This window comes from Mixophyes fleayi, chromosome 1, assembly GCF_038048845.1.
Source record: "Mixophyes fleayi isolate aMixFle1 chromosome 1, aMixFle1.hap1, whole genome shotgun sequence".
NCBI lineage: Eukaryota > Metazoa > Chordata > Amphibia > Anura > Limnodynastidae > Mixophyes > Mixophyes fleayi.
In genome coordinates, this window is record NC_134402.1 from 383,989,032 (window position 1) to 384,011,066 (window position 22,035).

At 42.7% G+C, this 22,035-nt stretch overlaps 1 long non-coding RNA gene across 1 annotated transcript; it reads left to right on the top strand.

Annotated features, from left to right (window-relative positions):
* Nucleotides 1–12,704: 12,704 nt before the first annotated feature.
* On the top strand, nucleotides 12,705–21,578 carry LOC142109090 (uncharacterized). The gene is made up of 3 exons (XR_012680275.1): nucleotides 12,705–12,781; nucleotides 20,894–21,012; nucleotides 21,506–21,578. It is a non-coding gene; the product is annotated as an uncharacterized LOC142109090 (long non-coding RNA).
* The last annotated feature ends 457 nt before the right edge of the window (nucleotides 21,579–22,035 follow it).

A 22,035-nucleotide genomic window follows, 5' to 3' on the forward strand; every position in this document is an offset into this window, starting at 1 on the left:
TGTCACATGTGCACTGTGAGGAGGTTCAGGGATCATGCAGTGCTACAATGTCACATGTGCACTGTGAGGAAGTTCAGGGATCATGCAGTGCTACAATGTCACATGTGCACTGTGAGGAGGTTCAGGGATCATGCAGTGCTACAATGTCACATGTGCACTGTGAGGAGGTTCAGGGATCATGCAGTGCTACAATGTCACATGTGCACTGTGAGGAGGTTCAGGGATCATGCAGTGCTACAATGTCACATGTGCACTGTGAGGAGGTTCAGGGATCATGCAGTGCTACAATGTCACATGTGCACTGTGAGGAGGTTCAGGGATCATGCAGTGCTACAATGTCACATGTGCCCTGAGGTTCAGGAATCATGCAGTGCTACAATGTCACATGTGTACTGTGAGGAGGTTCAGGGATCATGCAGTGCTACAATGTCACATGTGCACTGTGAGGAGGTTCAGGCAGGGTCGGACTGGCCCGCCGGGGGACCGGTCTATCCCCCGGTAGGCCCCGACCCTGATCGCTCCCCTCTTCGTTGGTGGGGGAGCGAGTAACTGAAGACAAAAAAAAACAAAAAAAACCTTGCGTGTCTGCGGCGCTGGCTCCGTGCGCACTGAATGCCGGGCGTGACGTCATCACGCCCGACATTCAGTGAGGAGCGCCGCAGACAGAAGACAGAAGACAGAAGAGAATAAAGAATCAGATAGAAAAGGTAAGTGAGGGAATGGAAGAAAGAAGAGAGCATGAAGGCAGAGCATGAAGGCAGAGCGTGAAGGGGGAGCATGAAGGGGGAGCATGATGGCAGAGCATGAAGGGGGAGCATGAAGGCAGAGTGGAGGGGGAGCATGATGGCAGAGTATGAAGGCAGAATGAAGGGGGAGCATGAAGGCAGAGCATGAAGACAGAGTGGAGGGGTAGCATGAAGGGGGAGCATGAAGGGGGAGCATGAAGGCAGAGTATGATGGCAGAGTGGAGGGGGAGCATGAAGGCAGAGCATGAAGGCAGAGTGGAGGGGGAGCATGATGGCAGAGCATGAAGGGGGAGCATGATGGGAGAGCATGATGGCAGAGTGAAGGGGGAGCATGATGGCAGAGTGGAGGGGGAGCATGATGGCAGAGCATGAAGGGGGAGCATGATGGGAGAGCATGAAGGCAGAGTGAAGGGGGAGCATGATGGCAGAGTGGAGGGGGAGCGTGAAGGGGGAGCATGAAGGGGGAGCATGATGGCAGAGTGGAGGGGGAGCATGAAGGCAGAGTGGAGGGGGAGCATGAAGGCAGAGTGGAGGGGGAGCATGAAGGCAGAGTGGAGGGGGAGCATGAAGGCAGAGTGAAGGGGGAGCATGATGGCAGAGTTAAGGGGGGCCAGGAGAAGGGGGAAACAAAAGCAGCATGACACAGGGTGATGAAGGGGGGGCAAAAACAGCATGGAGGGCGCAGTCTGATCATAAGGAGGCCCAGCATGGTGATTAAGGGGCACAGTAATGTGTGTGTGATGGCACAGCGGGCTTGTGGCAATGTAATGTGTGTGTGGTAGGTGGTAGCTAAATAATGGGTGCTATTTTCTTTGTAGGGTGAAGGTGGGACAATTTAATTTAAGATGGGGTGGTTTGGGGGCTTTTAATTAAATGTGAATATGAATTATTTAATGGCAGTGACGGTTGCGGGAAATAGGTATATTTATTATACGTATTATACATAAATGCGATTTATTGCAGGGGCTGTCTGGGGGGAGGGAAATAGGTTTATTAAATGGGAATACTATAACTTTAATGTTGTGGCTGGAGGAAGGCCTAAGTATTAATTGTTGGTCCTATTGATTTAATGCCAGGGCTGGTTGGAATCTTCTAAATGTACCCATTATTTTTTCCAAATAGGGCCCTCAACATTCCAAGATCCAGACAAGCAGCAACTAAAGAAACCAGCAGCTGCAGGTGGTAAAAGTGACAACAACAGGTAGGACAGTCTGTCAAAAATTCTGAGTCTAGTGCAGGCTTGGCTAACCTGTGGCACTCCAGGTGTTGTGAAACTACAAGTCTCAGCACACCCTTCCAGCAATAAGCTGCTATATATTGGCAAAGCATGCTGGGGCTTGTAGTTTCACAACACCTGGAGTGCCACAGGTTAGCCAAGCCTGGTCTAGTGGGACAATACCGATTTATGGTGACTGTTCTGCCCAATCTAAGGGGCAGGTCAGACTGTGTACTCTTTATACACACACTGCATTCTTTATATACTACACTATGGTGCTAGCTGTCCTTCGTGGGCTGACCACTCCCCCTCTAGCGTCTAGTCTCGCCTCTATGATGACTGGCCACACCCCCTCTGGTGGGCCCCTAGCATTGCAGTTCCCCGGTGGGCCCTTCATGCCCCAGTCCGACACTGGGTTCAGGGATCATGCAGTGCTACAATTTCACATGTGCACTGTGAGGAGGTTCAGGGATCATGCAGTGCTACAATGTCACATGTGCACTGTGAGGAGGTTCAGGGATCATGCAGTGCTACAATGTCACATGTGCCCTGTGAGGAGGTTCAGGGATCATGCAGTGCTACAATGTCACATGTGCACTGTGAGGAAGTTCAGGGATCATGCAGTGCTACAATGTCACATGTGCACTGTGAGGAGGTTCAGGGATCATGCAGTGCTACAATGTCACATGTGCCCTGAGGTTCAGGAATCATGCAGTGCTACAATGTCACATGTGTACTGTGAGGAGGTTCAGGGATCATGCAGTGCTACAATGTCACATGTGCCCTGTGAGGAGGTTCAGGGATCATGCAGTGCTACAATGTCACATGTGCCCTGTGAGGAGGTTCAGGGATCATGCAGTGCTACAATGTCACATGTGCACTGTGAGGAGGTTCAGGGATCATGCAGTGCTACAATGTCACATGTGCCCTGTGAGGAGGTTTAGGGATCATGCAGTGCTACAATGTCACATGTGTACTGTGAGGAGGTTCAGGGATCATGCAGTGTTAGAATGTCACATGTGCCCTGTGAGGAGGTTCAGGGATCATGCAGTGCTACAATGTCACATGTGCCCTGTGAGGAGGTTCAGGGATCATGCAGTACTACCAGCACCTCTCTGCAATGTTATAATGCAGACAAGTGTTCTTAGCACTGAATGCAATGAATGCAATTTTACAAGAGCTAGCGCCATGAGTTCTGATAATGCAGCATATATCAGCGGGCCAGAAAGAATGGCTAAGTACAATCCAGCTATATAGCTCAGACACTCTGTCTTATATTACTACCTCTAAATGTTATCAATCACACAAAAAACACAAGAAAAATATAACTACAAAAAATTGATTGCAATCATAGTTTTCATTCTAAAATGTTGACATCTGGTGTTAGTTAATTTTAACACAGATAAAATAAACAATGCATGTTTATGAAATGCCATCTGCTTTTCACATCATATTTGCATTGTGAGCATTTTCCAAAACATACATTTATCATATTACTGTGGGGAGAGGAATGTTAAACTCAAACTATTGACCATAGGTAAGCAATAATAAGAAAAAAAATAAGAAACAAAAATAAAAAAATAGAGATGTTCAAAAATTCTGAACCCAATTTCACCAGTTCGGCGGTCTCATACAAGTTTGCAGCACGATCTCCAACATATGCTGATTCAATTTTTGTAGTTTGAAAATTGCAACTTGCGTTTGTTATTTATGAAATGTTAAAATGTAGACATTTAACCTGGAACCAACTTGATCTTGTGAGAATCAGCTTGAACGTGATTAAACCTGTTTGCTTTGCTCATATTTTTTCGTCAACATGTTTAATTTTCTTTTAACGTTTTTTTTAAACTGCGTGCTGCGTACAGTTATGAAAAGGGACACCATGGTAGTCGAGCCAGAAATGAATTTCGAGATTGGTTTGACCGCCTGGAATAGTTTCAACATTTCTACCGATGTTCCCTCGTTTCAATGATTTATTTAATAAAAGTGGTGGCTCTTAAGTGATAGATCGGTAGAAATGTCTGAATACATTTTGATGCGACAATCACACATTTGTAAAGTGCATTTCATCCAATTCCAGAAACCTGCCATTGCCTATCATCACCACTTTTTTATTATTTAAATACTATGAGTATGCTACATTGTCCATACTAAGGGGTATACTTACTAAACTGCCGGTTTGAAAAAGTGCAGATGTTGCCTATAGCAACCAATCAGATTCTAGCTATCATTTATTTAGTACATTCTACAAAATTACAGTTAGAATCTGATTGGTTGCTATAGGCAACATCTCCTATTTTTCAAACCCGCAGTTTAGTAAATATACTCCCTAAGACACCACCTGCTCTCTTCGTTTTCTCTGCAGTCCCTGATACGTCCTTAGAAGTTTTTGAAGAAGCAGTAATAGAATTCTCTCTTACTTCTTACTTCTTACTTCATTCCACATTGGATGCCTCCATACACTTTCCCCGTACCATGCACTAATATATTTTTTGGGTATTTTAGAAGCCCTGTCCTGCTATCTCACTGGAGGAGACATTTTACTTACTTTTAAATTGAATACATTGTAGATTTTTTGGTCTATAAAATAAATATTTTATCGTTTTTACATGAAAACTAAACAATCCCATCAAGATTGACAAGATTGTCCTGGCTGAAAAAGTTCATATGACAAATTTATATTAATTTGCAGTCTGAGGTTGTGGTGATGGAGACTTAACTCATCACTTTAGTAAATGTCTGTGGTCCACCAAATGTCTGTTATCCAAGAGAAAACCTCACAGCCGTGAATTAGAAAACCACTACTGGTGGAATTTTCTGCTACAGGGATCATTTACTTAAATAGAAAATTACTGGAAAATTACAGCAGCGATGATGAGATTGTAAACATTGGACGTTTTACATAATGTATATAGCTGAAAATCTTACAAGATGATTGTTCATAGTGGAGTAACTTATTCTTAGGCTTAATGTTGCTTTAATTTATGAACGCCATGTAGGCCAGTGTGTTAGTGCATGTGTTCTCCTTAATGGCACAGTAATAGAAACCACGTCATGTTATTGCAACGTGTTTTGAATATTCCACGCTCTACATTTTCATAGTTGCCCACTGACCCTATCAGCACAGGCTGGTTATTCCTAAGGGTACTGCCAAGGAGAGTTAGCCGCATGCTGACCAGCCTAGGGCTGGTTGGTGCTATGGTAGGGGGAACCCATACAGCTCTATACAGTAACACTCTGACTGTACTTGGGTTACGCTAGTCCGCCCCTACCCAATCCAATCCCGCCTCTCTACATATATTGTAGAGCAAAGGTCAGATTCATCTCAATGTGTATACAGACTGACAAATTTCTTTTTTTTTCTTTTTTTTTTTAATTTTATTTTTGCAAGGTCAAACAATAGTACAATCCACGCATAAAAAAGACAAAAAGAAGTAAACGGGCATTTACAACAAGAGAGAACATGAGATATGTCCAGCGTACCAACAAATATAAACAATGCAATGGTATCAAGTTTAATGTGTTTGAGAATGACCAGAGAAAGATTTTTGTTTTTTTTAAAAGGAGGAGAAAGAGAAAGAAGAATGTTGTGAAAGCGAGAAAAACAGAGCAGGGAAAGAGGAAAAGAGACTAGCATATAGTAGAGCGGGGGAGTGAAGAAGAAGGGGAGAGGAAAGGTTAGTAGAAAAAGGACGGGCTAGAGGAGGTATGACGTCACATGAAAGGGGGATAAGCCTGAAAGTACAAGAGCCATGGGTCCCACACCTTAGTGAACGATCTAGAGGACCTATTAATGATGCTGGTCATATACTCCAACCGTTGAACCTGCCAAACTCTATTAATGATAGCCTGGAGCGATGGGGGAGTCTGCTGCCGCCAGTCTGCTGCGATTTGGCAGGTGGCTGCCAACAGGATATGTCTAAGCAGCTTATTCTGGTGTCGAGTCGCCGTGGGCTCCCCCAAGGGCAGGAGGAAAAATTTAGGTTCTAGTGGTACAACTATATGAAGTACCGATTGGATCAGCTGTTTAATCTCTGCCCAAAAATTTGTCAGTTTGGGACAAGTCCACCATATATGGATAAAGTTACCCTCATGGGAGCACCCCCGCCAACAACGATCAGAAGAGTCTGGGAGAATTTTGTGAATCCGGGAGGGAACATAATACCATCGGTACAGCACCTTGTAGACATTCTCTTTAATTTTAACGCAGATTGAACTGGAGGCAACATTCTCATATATCTCTGACCATTCCTCGCTCAGAAGAGTTTCACCAATATCACGTTCCCAGGCCAGTTCATGTGAATCTCCAATATCGGAAGTAGGCGGGGCAAGTTCGTGGTATAGTGTTGAGATAAGGCCATTTGTAGAAGACTGGCGGAGGCACAAATTTTCAAACGTGGTAAGGGGACGGGAAGAAAGGCAAATTTTAGCTGTGTGGTGATAGTGATGGAGCTGGAGAAATTGGTAAAAGAATTTATTGGGAATGTCCAATCGGGATTGTATATCAGCAAATGAAGGGAACACTGCTGTGGAGGTGAGGTCATTCAAAAAATGAACCCCTTGTGAGGTCCAAGAGAAAAACACTTTGGGAGAAAGGCCCGGGGCAAAGTCAGAAGAGTTAAACAGTGGTATTAGCGGAGAGGGACGAGGGGAAAGGACGAATTTCTCAGAAGATGAGTCCCAGATCGCCAGGGAGTGTGATATGACCGGATAGAGTAAGGCACGTTTTGGGCGACGGGCCCTTGGGAGCTATAGGAGAGTGGATAAGGATAGCATGCCCAGACTTTCAGCCTCAATCTTGACCCAGACCCTAGAGGGTGCTGCACTACACCAGAGAACGCATTTAGCAAGTTGGGCGGAGAGGTAATAGCGTCGGAAATCAAGGATTCCCAATCCTCCTCCCCGCGGGGACCTCTGTAGTAGCTTAAAAGGAACTCGGGGGCGCTTACCAGACCAAATGAATTTAGACACATGAAAATGGAGAAACTTAAAAACATACGGGGGGACATGGATGGGGAGGGTTTGAAAAAGATAGAGGAGCCTAGGGAGTATATTCATCTTGGCCGCATTAATACGACCTATCCAAGAAATATATAGTTGCGACCAAGAATTCAGATCCGACTTTACTTGATCTAGAATGCGGGGGAAATTAGCCTGAAAGAGCTGGTGGGGATGTTTAGTCAGATATACCCCAAGATACTTAATTTTTTGGAGACGCCAATTGAATGGGAAGGAACTTTCCAATAGCACTTTATCAGCTGGGGAAACGTAAAAGTCCAGGACTTCTGTTTTGTCAGTTATACCTTATATCCTGAGAAATGGCCATAGAGGTCCAATTCTTCCAAAAGAGGAGGGACGGAAGACATCGGGTTTGTAATAGTCAACAGGACGTCATCTGCATATAATGCTATCTTGCAAGAGAATCTACCTACCGGGATGCCTGTTATCTGCTGATTAGCCCAAATTCTGACTGCTAGTGGCTCTATAATAAGGGCAAAAATGAGTGGAAAAAGGGGGCAACCCTGCCACATGCCATTGGCAATAGTGAAGGGGGTCGAGGTCAGACCATTTGTGGAGATTGTGGTTGACGGGGAGCGGTACAGGGCTGAAATGCCAGTAATGAATTTACCTGAGAAACCCATCACACCCAACACCCCGTCCATAAACGACCAGGAAATGCGGTCGAACGCTTTCTCCGCATCTAGTGACATGAGTAGAGAGGGGAGCCTACCCTTGTGAATTGTATGGATCAAATCAATTGATCTCCTAGTGTTGTCAGGGGCTTGGCGCCCCGGGATAAATCCCACCTGATCGGGATGGACGAGGGAGGGGAGGACGGGATTCAGCCTGGAGGCCAAGATTTTTGCATAAATTTTAAGATCTACATTGAGGAGGGATATTGGTCTGTAGCTAGAGCAAAGGGATGGGTCCTTCCCTGGCTTCGGTATAACAATGATGTTAGCTCTTGTAGTGGCAGTATCGAATGATGCTCCTTCCAAAATCTCGTTAAAGAAAGATGCCAAGTGGGGGCCCAAGACCGGGGCAAACTTCTTGTAGTATTGTGGCGTGAAACCGTCAGGGCCTGGAGCTGAGGAGGCTTTCATTGATTTTATGGCTGCCAATACCTCAGTCAGAGTGATGTCCGCATTCAGGGACTCAAGATGAAGCGGAGTAAGCCTGGGTAGGGGGGTGGTGGCTAAATATTCGTCTAAGGTAGGCACTATGTGGACACTTTGAGGGGGAGGTGGCGGGGAGAGATTATAAAGAGAGGAATAAAATTCCTGAAACGTCTGGACAATCGCCATGGGATCATATGTGACTACCCCCGTTTGTGAGCTAGAAATTTTATCAATGTGACTTAGGGCCATCTTCCTCCGGAGCTTTCTAGCTAGTATAGAGTCTGCTTTATCAGATTAATCATAGACAAATTTCTTTTTTACTGGGCATATGCAATACAAAATGTGCATTTTGCGTTTCTGTTTTGAACTTGAGTCCAACTCCCCATAAGGCCGCTATGTGTGACTGTGCGGTAAATAATAACTATGCCTTGAGTGAAATTTGCTTTCCGATCTGGATATCTCCTTTACATTTGGGCTTTGTGTGATTCCCAAACAGTAACAGCATATTTTTAGACGTTTCTTTAAATTATCTTGCACTATGTTTACAAAATAAATTGAGATAGTTGAAGTAGTTTATACAATGCCAGTATCATATGGATCTGATTAAGCATACTGGTATAAAAATACTAAACAGATGACTTCCTGTGTGTTCTATATTAAATACAGAAACAGAAATACGCTTCAGATCCATTCCTCTCAGAGCATATGTTTCCTTGTTGCAAAGTGGCACAAATGTAGTTATTAACGATCCAAGTTTGCCCTAAGTGGAGGTATTATTTTGCAGGGCTAAGAAATAATGCTTTATTATATTAAGAAACATTTTTTCATTCAGCAATTATTTTGAAACATCTTTTTCATTTTTTAAAATATTTTTAATTAATTTTAAATATTGTTTTTTTATTTAAAAAAAAAAAAAGTGTCCACTAAGTGGGTTTTCAGTTGCACCGCACATGCCTTAACCGGCTAGCCATGTCACGCATATAACATAGGAAGTTGAGTACTGCTCAGCTGCCCGGTGATATTATATTTATAGACCGTGGTGACAGGTGAATTTTTATTGCCACTAGATAAACTGGCAGCACAGCAGTACATTTCCCACTTGTTACATTTGATAACACATTATGTGCATAATAGTTATTTTCCTACAACTCTGACTAACATTAATTGGGATCTAAGAGGTAAGGGGTGGATATTAATTTTCCTTTGGGCAAATTTCATGTCATATTGGGTCTTTGGTGTGCTCCCCTAGGTATTGTGACTGCACATTAAATTAGTTAATCCAACATCCCTTAATCCATTATTTTTTATTGGAATTAATATAAAAAATATATGATTAGTAAAAGTTGCATAAAAAGATATTGATCCTGTAAATAATTAGTTCTATTCAGTTAGATTTGGGAACTGGATAGATATAGGATCTGGACTTTAATGATTAATAATGCAATATGGAGAGAAATATAGAAATATAGTGGCTATATCTTACATGAGAGAATACATAAACGTGAAGATTATAAATATTCCATCACATCATCAACCCACCACTTTAGAATAATAGGCACTTTTAAATGAGTTTTACTTTTAATAATAAAAAATAGATCTTACTGTTTCTGCAAGAAATAATAAGTAGGTATTATTATAACGCACATATTTGTAATTTACCAATCAAAAAATAAAATAAAACACATAAAAAACAAAACTATATATTTTTATTTTATTTAATAAATAATAATTTCGCAATTATAATCACTGTATATTTGGTTTTAGCACATTTTCAGTTGTGAGTTGAGGTTTAGGGTATTGAACTAATTGGGGAATGACATTAGGTAATACTGAGATCAACAGACATGAATGTTGTCTCTGACCAGTCTGATAGAAACAACAAGTGGCTCATTGAACTGGTAGGGTGCTATCAGCACAGCGTATAACTATGGTTCGAATTAAAATCCCCTTTATTTGCCTATGTAAAGGTCAGTGGGATTGGTTTAACTTGTGAAGATAATGTGTAAAGTGATGAGATCACTTATAATAGTTGGCACATTAACAGGGAATGCATATTAAAAATCTTTGCTGAATAAACGAATAAAGGGATGGGAAACTATTTTAGGATAAAACTGGAATTTACTTTATATAATGGTCAGAATTAAGTCAGGAATAATAAACACAGTAAAAGACGATGTAATGATAAATAATATAAAATCCTGATGTAAGAAAATAGCGATAGCAAATAATGATACATCCATACCTGTCAGCTTGTCATGTGACAGGAGGTAGGAAGGGGCATGGTGACGGCAATTCCTAGCAGGGGGCGGAGCCTATTGACGTGCATAATATGTGAGAGAGCAACGCACCTTTAAGATACAGACCTTTCAGTTTTAGGGAGAGAAATGGACCACATGTAGGGACTTGGCAGCTAGGAGATGCTACAGCTTCCCTGGCCCCAGTAAGCTTAATTAATCACAACAACTTCACCTGGCATGTATGAATGAATGATACTGTGTCTGAAGTGCATGACTTGGTATCAAGTGAGATATATGAGATAAACGAACAATACATGAAGAAATAATATGTCTGGATCAATAACTGAGCCATAAGGACTCTTGGTGAATAAGAACCGTAAGAAACAATGGATATAAACAATTGATTTGACTTCATAACCTCCCTAAAGGTGTAATTGAGGAGAAATTATAACAGACTAAGGGGCGTATTCAATTGTTCCTCCGGGCGCCGCCGGAAAAACGAGTGCGTTAAAACTATTACCGTTTATACGGTAATATTGTGCATAAAAACCGTTAATACGGTAGTTTACTCGCTGAATTTCATCTCGCAGCTCAGGGAGCTGCGAGATGAAGTTCAGCGGGTAATTACCGTATTAACGGTAATAGTTTTAGAGAGCTCGTTTTTCCGGCGGCCGGAGGAACAATTGAATACGCCCCTAAATGTGTTAAAAGAATATACCAACAGATAAGCATAATATAATCTTGAAAAATGTATGTTGCTTTCAATTAGATTATCAGTAATGGATGGTACATAATTTACTAGACTGTGGGCGCCCTTTTCCCTCATTTTGGTTGCCTTTCGAAAAGCAGTGGAGAGGAGGAGCTGCTGATAATTTGAATTGGACACTATTGTATTCAATTGAGTTTCTATGTGGTCACTCTGAGCACAGTTATATGGAATAAGATTATTTATTGTTTGTTTTATTTACAGCCCTACATGTACACCCTAACGCTGTAGATGGATTGGCGTTGAGTTATGTGCAGTTCACCTACCAGAGGAAAATAGCTCATAACCAAACATAACCTTCTGCTATTTTACAAATTATAGAGATCACAAAATCATAATTGAAAATATTATTGCCAATTTTTCAAACTCTGGGCTTAAAAGATAATCCCGCACAAAACTGAAAATTCTGATTTGTTTGGAGTTCAATAACTTAATTATAAATGCAGAATATAACTTAACTGGGGTCCCCAAGAGTCTGTAGAGTTCAGGATAGCCTATCCTTGTGGAGATCAGAAATGGCCCCTAAACTGCTACTCTGCCCAGACCCCCATCCAAAACAAAATTAATTCCAAAATTTGATGCTGTCTCTCTCTCTCTTTTTTTGGATTACATAATATCATGCGCCATGTTGGCGCATAATATTACAGCCAGGTAGATGGCTAGTGTCAGAGGATTGTTGATTTTAGCGTTCTCTAAATTGCTATCCTACCTTAATCTCGTCACATTAAACATCAGTGCACGAATGTTATATGAACACTTCAAAAGTTTTCTTAAACTCCTATGTAAGAAAATAAAATAAATCACACTGTACAAATCAAGTGTCAAGTTAGATTTGTATCGTCCATATAGAATCACAGAGAGCACATTATAGGGTATCATCTCCACTGCCCAAATAAAACAGACCAGTGGTGTAACTTCAATGTGTATGATCATCAAATCTTAAACAATATCCAAAATGACCAAACATTAATTAGAAAGATGAAGACATAATACTGCATATTAACAGCAGCTGACAAGGGACGCTTGATAAGGTGCAGGATCTACACAAATCAACTACAGTCTTATTGTTGCACTGTAATCACCCAGTGTTTCATGTGTGTCTAAGCTTCTGCTTATTGGTTGGTTCTAAGCTACGACCTTGGCCATTCAAGCTCATTTATTTACTTAGCTTGCAATAATGTAGGGCAAATGCATTTTGTCATGTCACATGCCTACTTTTGTGTAATTGAACCCATTTTTATGATTACGAGCATGAACTTGAAAGGAAGGGAGAGGCACACCTTTCTATATATGTATTGTTTCCATTGTGAGGCTGTAAGAATTTTATGGTCTTTATCTATAATGTTTAGTACCTAAGGCTTCTCTTTGCAGCAAACTGATGACCATCGTTCATGCTAAACATGAACACACAGCGCAGATGTTGACTGAACTCTAGTTTTGAAATTGTACACATGCACTTACCTTTGATTTATTCATTCACAAATATACAACATGGTTCACAAAAGCAAATAAATAAACCAAGCCTCAAGATTTAGTTTGTATTCTCGCTAGCTACATTGTATGCTGGGTTAATTAGAACTCTATTTACTAAAACACAACTCGTTTGTGTAACAATTTCAGAGTCATCTGGACCACATGCAAAATTAAACTCCACAGTTGGACAACTACGCAAAAGTCAACTGCTCTCTAGAGAAATGGTAATAATGTGTATTACACAGCACACCATTTATTATGATTCTCAATATTGTTTTAGAGTTTGCTTCACAATTATCCTTAATGTGTTTATAAAATGTTGACCAGACACATGGGTGGATATAATTGCATAGCAATCATTTAAATTCAGTAAATCATAATAGCATCAACATATAGTACAAACACATCACAGAGAAACAGATGTGCTTCTGGTAGTTGCAAGTAACAATTATATTCATGACTAAATTTGGAGTTGTATACTACATTTTTAAGTTATTACTTTCATATGCCTTTTTTATGCTTCAAGAACGATGAAGTGACCGATATTCAATAGTTGTATTCTCTGCACCAGTAATGCTAGAGTAATGTAAGATATAATAATATAACCAGAGTTTATATATTGGCCCTGCCTTGGATTGGTCATATGATGAATAGACTGGGGCAGTTGCATGGTGAAGCAAATTATATTAAAAAAAAAATTAGGAGTACATTTTTATGCTGTCATTGCTGAATTATTATTATTTAATTATTTCTTATTAATAAGTCTCAGACTGTATGAAATTATGATATTATTTATCAGTATTGTTTTCTTTAGTGAAGCTAAAGAAATGAAAGTGCAGTCTTTACTGTACTAGATATTTGTAAACAGAAGAAATTTTATGCTGAACCAAATATTCTTTATTGTCTTTACAAACTTGTGGTTATGGTGTTTTTACCATTTTAGATGTCATGGCAATAGGGTTTCTGGGATCCGTCTCGGGACCCCTGGGGTTAGCTGTGGCAGGAGTGTAGTGGAAATTGGGAGGCCGAATGAATGTCTTGCTCATAGAGCTTGCTTGAATCCCGTATACTGGAAGTTAGGAGGAGGAATGTTGGACTGGACTCCATACTGAAATAAATGCCTGAAATCTGGAGCTGATGGACTGGAACCTGGACGAAGGAACAGATGGGACCTGAACCCACAACCAGAGACTCAGTACCTCCACTAACTCGGAGACTCAGGCAAATATAGTACCGCAACTGGGACTGGGAAGACTCAGAACTCAGGCAGAGAATATACAGGGATGGCAACCTCCTTAACAGACTAAGCCTGGAACTGGCAATGGACAACTCAGAACTCAGAACTCAGAACATGGTTTAGGCCTGGAACTGGAAGTCGGTACCCCGAGACACAGAAATGGCTTCAGAAAGTGGATGACTCAGAACAACAACCTACTATCCCAGACAGCCAGTAGGAGTGACAGGAATAAATTGATGAGAGGAGGATCCACACAGAATATAACAGCTAGAATCTGTACACACAAGGAATAAATAATCAAATTATTTATTTAAGCAGGCAGAATGAATCTGAATTCACACAAAGGGTTAATGGTTTGCAGTTCATAAACCAGCATACACGACGAAGCTGAACTCACTCAGAGGGTTAATGGTAAAAGTCCATATAACAGCATACACTATGAAACTGAACTCACCCAGAGAGTTAATGGTAGAAATCCATAGAACAGGAAACAGGGTGAAGCTGAATTCACAAGAAGGATGATGGGCAACATCTGTATACAGCAGACAAGATTAAAGCAGCAACCAACAGCAACTGTGGGAGTCTGGAATCAGGAACTAGGAAAGTGTTGCACTGGCAATTTGGTGAGTGTAGGAGGAGACTCTTATAGTCTGTAGAGGAAGTCAATTGGTGGATGAGATCAGGGGGTAAATGTATCAATATGCGGGTTCTTCAACACCCGCGTGTATAGCCTCTTCCGCGATTAAATTTCAAGCGGCGCTGCATTGTAAAGGGTTAACTTCCCTTTACAATGCAGCGCCGCTTGAATTTAATCGTGGAAGAGGCTGAACACGCGGGTGTTGAAGAACCTGCATATTGATACATTTACCCCCAGATGTTCAGACTCAGTAGGATGTAAAGCAAATGTTTCACCCAAGATGGCAGCCTCCAGTACTGCAGACAGAAGTCACACTTGTCCCAGGATAGAATGCTGCCTTCGACCAAAAGGGAGATGTACGGTGATATGGTACCGCCGAGTGGTGTAAAAAGGACTAAGACCCCCACTGGTGACAGTACCCCCCCTCGAAGGGTGGCTACTGGACACCAAACATGGGGCTTAGCAGGAAATTTCTGATGGAATTTTTTGACTAAGGCGGGAGCATGAACATCAGAGGCTTTGATCCAAGACCTCTCCTCAGGGCCGTAGCAGATGATTATGTCAACGATGGCCTTTATTTCGTTTTCCTCACCTTGTTCAGTCAGAATGGGGGGGGGGGGGGGTGAACCAGCTTTAGGAGAATAAAATCTGTTCAACACCAGCGGTTTTAGAAGGGAAATGTGAAAGTTGTTTGGTACCTTGAAATACTCTGGCAACTGAAGTTTGTAGGAAACAGGGTTGATTACTTTCGAGATTTTGAATGGACCGATGAATCGAGAAGCAACTTCATGTAAGGTACTCTGAGGCGGAGATTATGGGTAGATAGCCATACTCTGTCTCCAATTTTCAGGTCAGGAATGGCTCTATGTTTCTTATCTGCTCAAATATTATAGTTGTGAGAGGCTCTGAGTAAGGACTCACGGACCTGCCGCCAGTCGTCTGCAAGTTTTCTTAGAGCTGTTTCAGAGGATGGAATAGAATTTGCAGGTAACAGGAAAAATACTAGCACTCGAGGATGAAGTCCATAAACCGTGAAAAATGGAGTAGAAGAAGATGACTCATGATAGTGAGCATTGTGAGCTAATTCTGCCCAGGGAAGCAGAGTTGACTAATCGTCCTGAGAGGAGAACACATATGTTAGGAACCCCTCCAGCCGGCACAACACAACCCGGAGTCTACTCTGCCAGTCAGGTGTTCACTGGAGCCCCTGATGGTGGGGACAGGCTGGGCTGCAGACTGACAGAGGGTCGTGAAGTGTGTACCGGCTGGGGAGAACCCAGGCAAGCGGAGTGAAGTCCAAGCAGAGGTCAAGGGCCGGCAGCAGGTAGCAATTCCAATTAACAAGCCGAGGTCAAGGGGCACGAGCAGACAGGACGGTCGGTAAACAGGCCAGAGGTCAGGGTCACGAGATACACAAGCAAAGTCCAAATCCAGGCAAAGGGTCATATACAGATAATCAGCAGAAAGTCCAACAGGCAGGAACAAGGCGCAGATCAGCAGACTGGCAACAGAAGCTATAACCGGCAATGAGGCAGCAGACCTCATTGCCTTAAATACAGACACAGACCAATCAGGAGTTGATACACTCCTGCAGGCTAACTACTAGACAGAGCAGGGCCAATCAGGGCTTGACCCTGACATACACAGTTGCAGGCTAATGCTTGTAAATTCAGCCCTCCTCATTAAATCAGCCCACAGGCTGCCTGTTGCACTCATGCGCCCGGCTACCAGCACCGACGGGACGCAGTGCTACTGTAGAGGCGTCCGGCCATTGCCCTGGTGATGGCCAGGCAGGAAGGGGAAATGACGTTACGGTCGTCAAGGTGACAGAAGCGTGTGAGTACCGCCGCAGCTCGTGACAACATAGAGCCTGATAAAAGTTTCTAGATCCTGGTTGACTCTTTCTGTCTGACCATTTGACAGTGGATGGTATGAGGAAGAGAAGTTCAGTTTCACTTGGAGGGCTTTACACAAATAACACCAGAATTTAGCTACAAACTGAACTCCATGGTCAGACACGATCTCCTCAGGACATCCATGTAAGCGGAAAATCTCCTGGATGAAAACTGTGGCAAGTATAGGAGCAGCAGGAAGACCTTGGAGTGGGATGAAGTGTGCCATTTTTGAAAATCTGTCAACCACTACCCATATAGTGTTAAAGGTGTTATAACTCGGCAGATCAGTAATGAAATCCATGGATATGTGGGTCCATGGACAGGAAGGAATCAGCAGGGGTAATAGCAAACCAGCTGGAGGTTGCCTGTAACTTTTATGTTGAGCACATTTGGAACATGCTGCGACAAACAGTTCAACATCTTTAAGAAGAGTAGGCCACCAATAACTCCTTTGTATAAAAGCATGTGTCTTCCGCACGCCAGCATGTCCTACAAATTTAGAACAGTGCGCCCAGTGGAGAAGTTTCTTGCGTAGGGATTCTGCCACATAAGTTTTGCCATGAGAAGGAATTGGCTCAGGTTTGGTGGCTGCGATGCGCGTAGGACTGATAATAGGTAATGGTTCAGAAGGATTGGTATATCTGTGGTAGATATCTTCAAAGTAGCTGTGCTCCATGTGAAATCATGTTATTTTGACCCGACATTCAATATGCTGGTATTACTTTTAATAGGATAGTTGGAGCTCAGTCAAATAACATGATATAAGGCAAGATCAAATTCATGTGCTGTAAGAGCAATGATATTAAAAATATAATATAAAACAATATAACACTTAAAGTAAGTACAGATCTGATGTCCCCCTTCTATCATGAATTATTTGAGCCTTCAATGCTGAGGTATTTCTCATTCATGTGCTGAGAACTTTTGGGATAATCACATATTTTTCTAATGCTTTTAATGAAAGAGGATCAAGAAGCAATAAAGAAACAGGGCTCCCCTCTTTTAATCAAGGGTATCCCCAGCTTTATAAGTGCCAGGGACAGAGAGATAGAGGTTCTAAAAGGCATTTCCCATAGAGATTCATGGAATGTGTTCCGATTGGAATAATTCCAACAATAGTAACACTAACCTAAAAATGCCGATTACTATAAGGGCGACATAGAGGAAATTCACACTTTTCATTAGACACTAAGGGCTAGATTTACTAAGCTGCGGGTTTGAAAAAGTGGAGATGTTGCCTATAGCAACCTATCAGATTCTAGCTGTCATTTTGTAGAAGGTACTAAATAACTGAAAGCTAGAATCTGATTGGTTGCTATAGGCAACATCCCCACTTTTTCAAAACCACAGCTTAGTAAATCTAACCCTAAATCCGACAAGCCTGATATAAATTGCGACAGTAGAAAACACGTTTAGTAGGATTCTTGTCACTTAAAGTGGCCACAGCCTGATTGCCGGTTTTTAGGTGGCAATGTCAGGACCCGCCGCCTGTATAATGTAATCTAACGGTTAGGGTTAGGATTGGGGTTAGAGTTAAGATTATGGGTTCCACATTATACAGGCGGCTGGTCGCAGCTTTAATAAACATTTGCCAACTTGTATTTGACAGGCAAGCGGCATGCAAGGCTACTAAAATTTATCAAATTGTTTCCAGTTCCATCTAGAAAATAGGGCGTGTTCTGCCTATAATGTAAGAACCGCAACAATGTCCTTCGGAATCTAGGCCATTGGCGTAATTCACCCTACAATTGCTGAAAACCTGGCATGCCGCCTGTTTTTCTCCTACCATCGAAGCTGGAAACAGGCGTGCGGACATCTACCCAAAGTGATAATGCCCAGCTATGCTAGCTCCCCCCTTTTTAAGCTTTGCTCACCCCTTTCCCACCAAGCAAAGTCCTAGGGCGCCGGGACCTGCAGGGCGCCGCTGACTAGATTTTCTAATCTAGTCAGCGGTTCAGCGGCTCGGGAGAGAAGTGCAGCGGCGGCGGCGTGCATCTCACACTGACGTCAGTGATCATGTGATAGTCTGTCCGGCGGCGCCTCTGAAGTATCACACTGTCTGTCACTGACGCGGCGGCGAAATTTTGCCTAGGTCATCGCGAACCCTAGCACCGGCCCTGTAAATATGTATATTGTTTATTGTACATTGTTGATGAGGCAGTGAGGTTGTTATTCATTGCCCTTAAAGTGAAGCAAGGGGGGTTATGGGTAGGGATCAGGTTGCAGGTTACTGGTGAGGGGGAAGGCTAAGTAATGTCCATTGTTCTCACAAGACTACTCCAGACGTTTGGTCTACAATCTCATCTGGCAGGGGAGGTTCTGTGGAAGTACAGCTCATCTCCACTCCCCTCTCCAACCACCCTAGTCCAGGACTCACCAATGTTTAACAAGGAGAGGTCCAGGGGATTTCCCAGGGAGGGGAACACACTGTGGAAATTTGACCCTAGATATAAGGTGGAGAATATCACCTCACTCCAGAGGGAAGGGGGGGTGATATTCATTCTGAGGTTTGATGGATGGAAGGTGCAGTGTAGCTGGTTTTTAGTTTTTGTTCTCTACCAATGGACTACAACTGCAGCTAAGAGAAGAACTCCATGTGGCTTTAAGTCAGGACATCCAGGTGACTGTAACTCCTCAAGCTAGTGGGGTAAGAGACAGATGATGTGGTAAACCTGCCTGGCATTTATTTCCTGTGTGTACATAATAATCTACTGATTGTTTTTTTATTACAATAAATGTATTGCTTTACTTTCTAACTGCATTTGCCTGACTGACTAATTAAAACCTTAGAAGGTACTGACCGCGCTGAACTCTGGTCGTATTCGGGAGCGTCTCCCCTCTCCTCAACGACATCTGCACGGAAGGGGGGGTGTCTGAGTACATGAACGCAACAATGGAGAGGGTCACTTGTCTCATATGCTGGGCACTCGTTTTGCTGTAAAGGGTTGGGGTGAAATACGGGAAGGGTAGTTCCGCAAGGTGAGTGCACCACGGGGAACAGCCCTCGCCGGACCTCTGCCGTACCTGGCTGTGTGCCTGGGCAATCCCTAGCGGAGTGGGATCTGCAACAGTGGGAGCAGGTGTGGTGAAACCTGCAAGCTGGCTCTCGGGTGCATGATCCATTATTAAATGTGAAGCAAAGGTTTTTAGGTTGTAGGGGAGTGCTATGTCTCCCCTGGGTAGAAAACCTTGTGCCCCCACCTGGTGGGGCCAACGACCCACTGGGGTGCACCTTATCCATTCTTGACTTCCTTGAAACCAAACGGAATCAAGGAGTAGCCACTGACCTTATGTCTAAAATGTTCGTCATACGTGTGCTAAATAGAGACTCCATCATTGATGTTATCAGAAGGAGGTAGCGTCAGATGTCGAAAGGAGTGGCGGGCCTAGTCTCCAGATAGGTGGCAAAAAAACATGCACAATCCCGTCAACCAATTAGGGAAAGATTTGTAAGTGTTCTTGTTTACACCTCCTCTTTCCTTAGCAGCCGCCGGGTTCCTCTTAGCTGTACCCATAAGGGAGATCATATTGACATAAATTCTCTTACAAATCTTATCTTTTGCATTATTTCTTAACGGTTTCAGGAGCGCTATGTTAGAATATCTCACTACATCTCCCCTAGCTTCGGGTGGACTGGTAGCCACGTCTGTAACCCTTTGCAGAACCTTACTGCCCCCAAAATGCACTTGTAGAATCTTCATTAGTTTGCGTGATCCCTGTTCTGTGTCTGATGAATCTTCACTTGTGCTATCTAATGGTGGACTGTGTGTGAGTGTAAGTATGTGCTCATGCGGCTCATACTCACTGGATTGCGCTGCAGCTCCTTCTACACCAGAAACCCCCATTGGTGACCCCACTTGCAGACGACTGTGTATTGCTCCATAATACTGTCAAAAAACGCAAACCAGAACTTCGTCCTTCCGTCTTGGTACCTGTGGTACAGAACAAAAGGATGTGTTATTCTTTGGTATAACCTGAATCGTCGTATAAGGGCGCTGGAAAATACGCAGCAGGGGAAGCAGTGAGGTGGAGGGCGAGGGGTGCCCAGTGCAAAACCCGGGGCCAGGGGGTCATACTTGCAGCTTGAGGTGTGGAAAGACGATGGGCTGCAAATAAATTGCCGGGCATGTGGTCGTGTGGGAGGGGGGTATTTGGCAGGGAAAGAAGGAGCAGGTGAGCAGGTACGTCCGTCTCTAAAGCCCGCTGGTGGAAAAGGTTTGTGGTGGGAAGCTAATAGGTGCTGGCTGAGGGAGTTGGGGGAAGAGCCAAAATGTTGGGCCTAGGGTGGGCTCAGAGGCCTGGTGGGAACCAGGGTCTGTTGGTAGGTATGGGGCAGGACAAAGATGAGCCTTGTGAGGCCAGGGAAAAAGGCAGAGGGCAGATGCAGTGTAAATGTGAGTGGAGGGGGTGATCCTGGGGATTATGTGGGATGGGGGCCACTCCCTAGGGGAGGAGGAGAACTCCCCAATAAGTGGATGGGTTGGGGGAGACGCAGGTTGTGAATAGGGTCTGGGCAACATTCAGCAGATGATATTGAGCCTGAAACATATTACTGTCTTCTCCACAGATTTCCTGTAGCCAAAAAGAGACTCTGCAACCCCATGAAGGAGAATTTATAAAGGAGCTAAGGACCCTCCCAGTGGATACTATTGGCTGAAGACTGCAGTGCACTTAACCCCCGAATGGGTAAGTGCATGACAGTTTCACAAACACATCGTTTAAGAGCATTCAGCTTATGGTCTCTGTTGGCATTTCAGATGTATGGTTTGCACTTGCTTCAGGGCAGGTGTAACTGATGGTTGATAGTGATAACCAAAAATGGTATTGACTCTCACAATCTAAAGGGATGATTGCCAATTCACCTGCACGACTGACACCACTCATCCCATCAAACAACACTATATAAGACCATTGTAAAGGGACACCTATTGTGCTATTTCATTTCTAACTACTACATTCTGTGTTAAATACGTAGGTGAAACAAAAATAAGTATGGTTTTTTTTTTTTAAGCATTTGCATATATTAGCATTGCTGTGGGTTATTTTGTTTAATGTTCTATTGTCTTTTATAAGCATTTGCATACTTTTTTTGTGTAGTTAAAAAAAAGAAAAAGAATTAAATTAAAATTACGCATTTGACAGAATGACAATTAAATATTATATTTATTTATTTTTTAAGGTGCAGAACCACCCAAACCCTCCAGCACAATCTGCTTGCAAAAATTGAAGTTAAAATTCGCAAAATATGTCAAAATGATAAAAAAAAAAAAAAGATTAAAACTTTTTGCTTTAGGTTTCATTTGTTCAGTGTTTGATTTTTGATATTTGCTTATAAAAGAGATATACTCATTTCTGTGTTTTATTCTTCAAAAGAAAATGTGTAATAATGAGACATATTTGGCAATAAAGGATGTGATAACGAGGTAATTATAAACATGGGATAGTGCAGGTTAGTGAGGTAATGCAGTGAAAGGGTTAATATTAGTTAATTGTCAGGAGACAGCAGTGTTCTAGGACTGGTAAGGGCAATTAAGGAAACGCAATTGCTCCTAAAACAACCCAAAAAAAAAACTATTCGTAACTACGCTTACACACAACTTATATCTCGTAAATGATTTTTTACCATATTCACATCAGAACATATCTTAGGAAACATTTGGATTGGAATACGGGCAAACATACGCACAAGTTCTGTGCGCTTTTTAAAAA